The sequence below is a fragment of the Podarcis pityusensis genome, assembly GCF_964106645.2.
Source record: "Podarcis pityusensis genome assembly, chromosome: 2".
In the NCBI taxonomy this organism is placed as follows: Eukaryota; Metazoa; Chordata; class Lepidosauria; order Squamata; family Lacertidae; genus Podarcis; species Podarcis pityusensis.
Genome location: NC_138029.1, coordinates 34,345,429 through 34,352,779, shown reverse-complemented (window position 1 = coordinate 34,352,779; position 7,351 = coordinate 34,345,429). Strand labels below are relative to the sequence as shown.

The 7,351-nt window shown below is 50.3% G+C and overlaps 1 protein-coding gene across 1 annotated transcript in view; it reads left to right on the top strand.

Moving 5' to 3' along the window:
• Positions 1-6,350: 6,350 nt before the first annotated feature.
• The window catches only part of GRIN2C (glutamate ionotropic receptor NMDA type subunit 2C), a 93,441-nt gene continuing 92,440 nt past the window's right edge, over positions 6,351-7,351 (top strand). The window contains exon 1 of the mRNA XM_080993600.1: positions 6,351-6,640. The gene's annotated coding sequence lies outside the window, so the exon portion shown is untranslated. The remainder of the gene's footprint in view (positions 6,641-7,351) is intronic.

Here is a 7,351-nt window from a genome sequence, read left to right as displayed (position 1 = left end):
TTGCAGAACTAGCCTTCCTTTGATTGTTGATTAAAAGCCCAACTCTGCAAATGTTTCTGCATCTGTAGGGGGAAGTCTTTTTAGAAAGAAAGAAAGAAAGATCTCAAGCAGCTTTTTCCCATCCTGGCCATGTTGTCTCGTGCTGATGGGAGTTGTAGTAGGAAGGCCCCAGGTTGGGGAAGCTGTTCCAGAAGGTTCAGAACTGAGCACCTGCCCAGGATCAGCAGATAGGGAGGTAAATAACTCATGATTAGTCAGGGTTGATAAATGCACATTAAGAAGAAATTCTTTATCTGTTCTTTCCAGTTAAATCCCACATTTTGCTCCAAAGAGCTCAAGATGGCATACACAGATTTCCCCTTTTGCACAACAACCCTGTGAGGAAGCTTAGACTGAGAGAAGGAGACTGGCCCAAGGTCTGCCAGCCAGCTTCATGGCTGAGTGGACTCTGAGCTCCTGCTGTCCCACAAATGGGGAACCTGTGACACACCCCCCCCCGGATGCTTCTAGATTAAAACTCCCATCCTCCCTGACCACGGGCCATGCAGAGAAGAGGCTGGTGCAACCCGAGTCCAAAAAACACTTGGCGGGTCACAGGAATTGCTCCTTTTAGCGCACGTGTGTTGTCACTGTCATTCTAAAGCTGTGGTGTATGAGGAGATCATTGGAGAGCCGCTGGTCAGCCAGGCAGAGAAACGCAAAGCCTCTGCCCCAAGGTGCTGGAGCCACTGAGGAGATTGATAGCATAAGTGAAATGTGTACACTGTAAGCGCTCCGACTCAGAAAACAAATGGCCTGCCACGCATTCCTTGGTGCTGAACGTTTAGCCAGCTTTGGCAAAGCTTTGTGGAAAACAGTGGAGCCACAAAAGGGTCACAGGCTGCCAGCTCTGCAGGCAAGGGGTGGCATAACTGGGCTCCTGAGCCCCACAGGGGTGCTGCAGAAAGCATGTACAATGGTACCTCGGGTTACATACGCTTCAGGTTACATACGCTTCAGGTTACAGACTCTGATAACCCAAGAAATAATACCTTGGGTTAAGAACTTTGCTTCAGGATGAGAACAGAAATCGTGCTATGGCGGTGCGGCGGCAGCAGGAGGCCCCATTAGCTAAAGTTGTGCTTCAGGTTAAGAACAGTTTCAGGTTAAGAACAGTTTCAGGTTAAGAACGGACCTCCGGAACGAATTAAGTACTTAACCTGAGGTATCACTGTAGTTGGTCAAGGGTGCTGTGGACTCAAAAAGGTTGAAATCCTCTGCAATAAACAAACAAGCAGAGTGAGGCCTACCTGAGTATTTCATGGCTGCTTGACTACTACCAGCTTGTGTGGAAAGTGAGTCAGTCCTAAGTAAAGCTGGGGATGTTACTATTTCTGATTCTGGCATGTTAGACTTGCTAAAAAAAAACATGTCTTCCAGACAGAGCAATAATGTGTGTTGCTGCTTGAGCTAGTTATGAGCTGGTTGCTGTCTGGCTTCTTTGTAATATTTTCTCTCTCCCCAGGGTTTAACTGAGGTGGCTGTAAATGGCCTATCACCAGCCCATCACTAGTTCCCTTAGTGTAGGCTGTTAGCAGCCAGTCATTTGGGTTACTAATAGACAACTGGCTGAGTCAGGCCAAATGTGTAAGCAGTGATCTCTCTCTCTTGAGAGATCCACCATCAAGATTCGGCAACATCCATTTACATGCTGCCACCACACACTTTGCTTTATCAGTTTTAGCCAGGACAAAATATTTGTAAGCTCCCAGAGATATGAAGGGGTGCCATTTTTATGGACGATGCGAGAGAAGATAAACATTTGAGGTTCCATTTATTGCACTTAGATTTTGTCTCCCCACCCTCCAAATTCTGGATGGAAGATGTTCACATTCTACTGCAAAAACAGGGAAGTGCTGCAAGCTGAAACTTTGACTTCTGCAATTCAGACTATGTAGCTAAAAGAAATTTCTCCGCAGAATTTGCCTGAGGCTGCTCTTCCTAGCCAACAAATAGATGCTCCCATGAAATAACGGTAGATTGTTTAAACCAGTGTTTCCCAGGTATGTGGGCCCAAGCTGGGAAAGAAATACAAATATCCTGCAGTGTAGTAGATCTTACCCTTAGGTCTTCCTCTTGATCTGAGCAAAGCTCAGGAATCCTTGTGCTTTGACCTGCTGCTGACCCACTGCAGATCCAGATCAGTTGCTCAGCTATCCCACTTCCTGTTGGTATCGACAGGACACCGGTCACCATGCCAGGGACTGGAGTTGTGGTCTACACAGTGCTAAAGATAGGCACCCTTAACAGCCTGAGTTATATTTAGCGTTTTAGCTGTGCTGTAATAGACTCCCTCACTCTCTCCGGCTGAAGCACAAAGTGGAACTCACGACTCTCATTCAGTCCTAGAGTTTCACATGGATGAGCCAACCTCCCTCGTCCCACACACAGGTGCCCAAGATTCTTAGGGATCGACAGTCCAGATCATTGGACTTGATGGCGCAAACTGCTGCACAAGGAGCCGTGTTAGCCGTACCAGGATGTTTCAGTGGATGCTGCTGCTGCTGCTGAAAGAAGTACAAAGTGAATCTTAAGCACTCACCACCTTTGACGCTGCATCTCTGCAGCAGCATATACAGCCAAAAATGACAGGTTAGCTGTAGGTCATGCTCAAGCCTATATCCTGGGGCCGTCTGCAACTTTGGAAATTCCTCCAGAGTTTTGTGGATTGAGCTGGGTCCCAGCTATTTACTTAGGCTTCAATCCTAACTGTGTCTGCTCAGAAGTCAGGCCCACTGAATTCAATAGGGCTTACTCCCCAGGCACGTGGGGCTAGGATTGCAAGTCTTTATCCAATCTTTCCCTATGGAATTCATAGTGGCTTTAATCAAGCACCCCGGTGGCCTCACATTCAGGCACTGCTCAGGACCAAAGACCTTTAGATCTTCAGCAGTTGAGTCTTGTTCAAAATGTTCTACATGCCATACTCATCCTCTTTTTGGGGAGGATGGGGGTCACAACAACTAGCAGATTCCAGTATATCTGTAACTTTGTGGGACAGTTTTTTTTAGCCTTGGCCACTGGTGGGGTTGGTCTACTTTGGCAAATGCGGCACTGCCCTCAACCAGCTCCTGCCTGGCTCCTTTCTTACAACCAGAGGGTGCCTTCTGCTGTCATTGACTCTGGTGCCACCTACTGTTGGCCTCCTGCCCTATTATTCCCAGTCATCAGTCCCCTCTTGCCTTGGCCCAGAGATGACCAGGTGGTCATGTGTCAATTGACAGAAAAGAAAGGGGAAGTCTCTCCCCTCTGCGACTCTCTTGGTACTTCTGTAGACCTTCATTGTTGTCATTATTATTATAATTTATGAATTGCTTTGTGCCACGGCAATGCACACACACACACACACACACACACACACACACACAGTTTTTAAAACAGTACAAAAGGCCAGGGGGTGGGAGAGGGGTGGTTTCTCTTTTGTTTTATTGCTGAAAATGAACGGGAGAGTTTTTTTTACTGAAGGTAGTTTAAAAAGCAATACAAAATGAACACCAGAAACATAGACCTTTTGATTAGGTTGGACAACTTTCTTGAAACAAGCAAGCAAAATGTATTCAATTGTTTCCAGAAAATACAGAGAGTTATAGCTGGCAGTGTGGTCTGTTACCACTTAACCTGTTTCGCCTTTCTTGTATATGTAATTCTGACACTGTCTGGAAGGCACACTTGATTTAAACAAAAACTTCTTGCCCCTTATCAGTTTGTGCACCAGTGGCACAGAAGAGGCTCACGAGTGGCACCTCATGTGTCAGGCATTTACAACGCTCTTAGAGAAGGTTATCAGATTGAATTGATCAGCCTGGGAATTTCTGAAATATTGTCCTGTCTGGGGCTGCACTTGCTCACTTGAACTTTACGCAAGTGTTGTGCAAGCCGTGTATAATTAGCATACACTGTCGCGGTGAGGCAAGACTTCGCTGTGGAGAACCTCCGTCTATAAATGAAGAAGCTCTATAGCTTCTTCTGCATCATGTGGCTGCTCTGTAATGATCAGCCAGCACAGGCTGATTGCTCAAGGACGAAGCACACTATTGTTGCTGCTGCTGGTGGGTTTTTTTAAAGAGCCATTCTTCACCAGGTCCTGTGCTTATCTGGGAAGAGCTACTGTAACTTTTGGGTTTGTCCCTGCCTGCCCCCAGAACTGTAAGATTTATTAGCCGCTGCAAATGGACAATTCTTCCTAATCAAGATCTCATCCTCACCATCATCATTTCAAAAGTAACTACGTACTTCCCACTTTCTACTTTTTTTATTAAAAAAAATTGCATATCAAAAGAATTTGAAATCCAGCATTAGAAAAGCAATCTTGATACGGTATGATGAACATTTCTCTCTGAAGTTTTGTACCCTGGTCTGTGACATTTTGGACATTTTGTGTTCAATTTAAGGTACTTTTAAAAATGGGTTTCCTTATTAAATTTCATATTTAAGTTAAAGAGCATGGTGGAGGTGGGAGTTCACTGGGTGATATTAAACAAAGTTTTGTGCAGAGTAGACACACTGACATTAATGGACCGAAGTTTGCCATGTTCATTCATTTCAGTGGGTCTACTCTGAGTAAAGCTTCGTTGCATGCCAGCCATTGTGTTCCTCTCTCAAGCAAAATTGCTTGGGACTTCCATTGTAATTTACAGCCATGCCATGCAAATGGATAATTTTAGATTCTGGATGTTAATAAGGCAAAGTGTGGTGATTGACTCGGGTGGCAGAATCTTTATTTCCCCTTGTTCCTGACCTAGTTCTTCACTCACCTCTTTTTCCCTGGGGAAGAGGGGGGGTATGTGCCATTTTGTGGTTTGCTTCAGGTGCCAACACATCTTTGGCTGGCCCTGTGGGGGCCATCCTACTTCTTCTGCTGAATGGGGCCCTGGACTGCCACCCCAGTGTCCCACGTACCACTGGCAATATAAGCTTGGCAGCTCGTGGAGGCCTGGGAGAAATGAATAGCTCAGATGTATGCTTGATAGTTGGTTAGTGTGTGGTGCTGATAATACCAAGGTCGCAGGTTCGATCCCTGCATGGGACTGCTGCATATTCCTGCATTGCAGGGGGTTGAAATAGATGGTCTTCAGCCTCCCTCCCAACCCTACAATTCTATGATTTATGAACATAGGATGCCACGAACTCTACTGCCCCAGCTAAACAGACTGCTTCTCTGTAGTGGGGAAAACAATAGTCTCCTGACGAAGAGTCTCTGGCACAGAAAGCTCATCCTGCACATTTTTTCAGGTCCAAGCTGGTACATAATTGGCCATGTGGTTTTAGAAAAATCAAGAACAAGCTTGTCATCTTGCCCCAGCTTAATTATTTTACATGTCACAAGACCAGCCTCGGGAGTCTTCGTGTTGAGGCAACTGGCCTTCAGTTTTTTGATGTGTTGATTTAAACAATATCTGAGTGTTTTAGCTCACTTCCCATCAGTGTCTCACAAGATTCACCTGTAAAACCCGCAAGGTGTAGAAACATAGCCCCCTCCCCAATAAAACAGAACAAAGGTGGTGTATGATTGGGATGGAGGAGGCTTGCTTACGTTCTGCCAGCCTGCAATGTGACCAGTCTTCTCAGTTGTGGTCACAACATCCATATGCAGACTGATTGAGAAGAGCTCTCTGTGCCAGGTACAACCTGCATCAGAGTTACAGGAATCAGCAAGAGGCCAGGCAACTTCCCGACGAAGAGCGTGTATATGGCTAAAGAGGCAAGAATTGTCCCTGGCCAGGCTGTTGCGCTCTCAACCCTTAAATGAGAGATGGGGAAGCCATGGCTTTCCAAAGGTTCCTGGGCTATCCAGTCCTACAATCCCAGACCACACTGGCCATGCCAGCTGGGGCTGGTAGGAGTTGGAGTCTAACAAGGGTGGGTGGGCACCAACTCCTCGCACCCAATGCAGAGAGAGGCGCTGATGGAACCGTTTTACCTTTACCAAAAAGAAGAGCCCATGGCACTAGTCCTGAAGATGCGAATACTGCGACGTGTGTGGGGTGCATGGCATGCAAACAAGGCTTCATCAGAGTTGGTAAAGGGACCAAAGTCGCCCTGCCTTCTGTCTTTCCTACTAACAAACTAATGGCAAAGCATCTCCCCTGCCCATTGACTCCGTTCGTTTGCCCCCCCCCCCACGTTCCAAATTAAAAGCCTCCTGACCACGTGACCCTTAGTCCTGACGGGGTCCAGGCGACAGCTGGAGGCTCCTGACTCCGAAGGCTTCGGCGCTCTCCGCCTCCTCCTCCTCCCTTTTGCGTAGGAGGGGCGGGGGCGGCTCCCCCTCCCTCCAGGCCCCTCCCACGGCGCCCTGCTTAAGGGCCGGGGTCCGAGCGCCCTTAAAGGGACAGGCTGCGGAAGAGGACCTTGGTGGGACGCCAAGCTCTTGGCTGGGGAGCAGGGAAGAGCGTGGGCTCGAGGCGCGGCGGGTAGCAGAGCATGGCAGGAGCGGCGGGAAGAAGGAGGGGAGGTGGGCAGCCGAAGGGCACAGGCGAGCTCCTGCCGGCTGGAGCTTGGGGAGAAGGAGGGAGGCAGCGGCGGCTGAGCGTCGGGGGAGCGCGGGCGGTACGCCGAGCACGCGAGGGCTCCTCCGGCCACTCCGCCGATTAGCTCGCAGGTGTGTTCCGCGCTGGGATCCGTCTGGCTTCTCCCGGTCCAACCTTGGGTGCGTGCTGGGTGCTTTAGAGCCTACGAGGCACCCTCTGCCTCTTCGGGCCGCCTATGGGCGCCGCACGTGGGGACACCTCGGTCTTCCGACGGCGCCGCTTCTTTAAAGGGGAGGTTGCCCTGCGCGTCCTTTCTGGGGAAGGGGGGGCGATCGAGAGGCGGACCGAGGCCACCGGGCGAGCGGAGGCCAAGGCCACTCGCCCGCTTCCCGCCCCGAGCGCCCTCCCTCTCCCTAAACTGGGAGCGGTGCCCGCGCAGACGGAGCGAGGCAGCTTTAATCGGAGCCACCTGTCCCCCTCCTGGGACTCGCTGGCCCAGCGCCTAGGCGCCAAGTTGCAGGAGGGTTCAGGCCGGGTTAGAGGGGAGGGGAGGGGATGGCAGCCCGGGCGGCCCCGCGCGCACGGAAGGACATCTGCCCGATCTTTGTGCCAGCGCCCTGCGCAGCCTTGCTGCTGTCTAAGATCCTCTCCGCCGTCCCGCCCGCCTCCTCCTCCTCCTCCTCCTCGGCCGCGGAGATGGAGAAGAGCCGCGGAGGGCGATGAAGCGGGCGGGAAGGAGGCACTTGCTGGCATCCCGGGCGCGCGGCCGTCTCGCCTCCTCCAAGGGCGACCCTCGACGGAGGGCAAGTCCTCCGCCTTGCTAGCCGCCGCCGCCGCCGGCT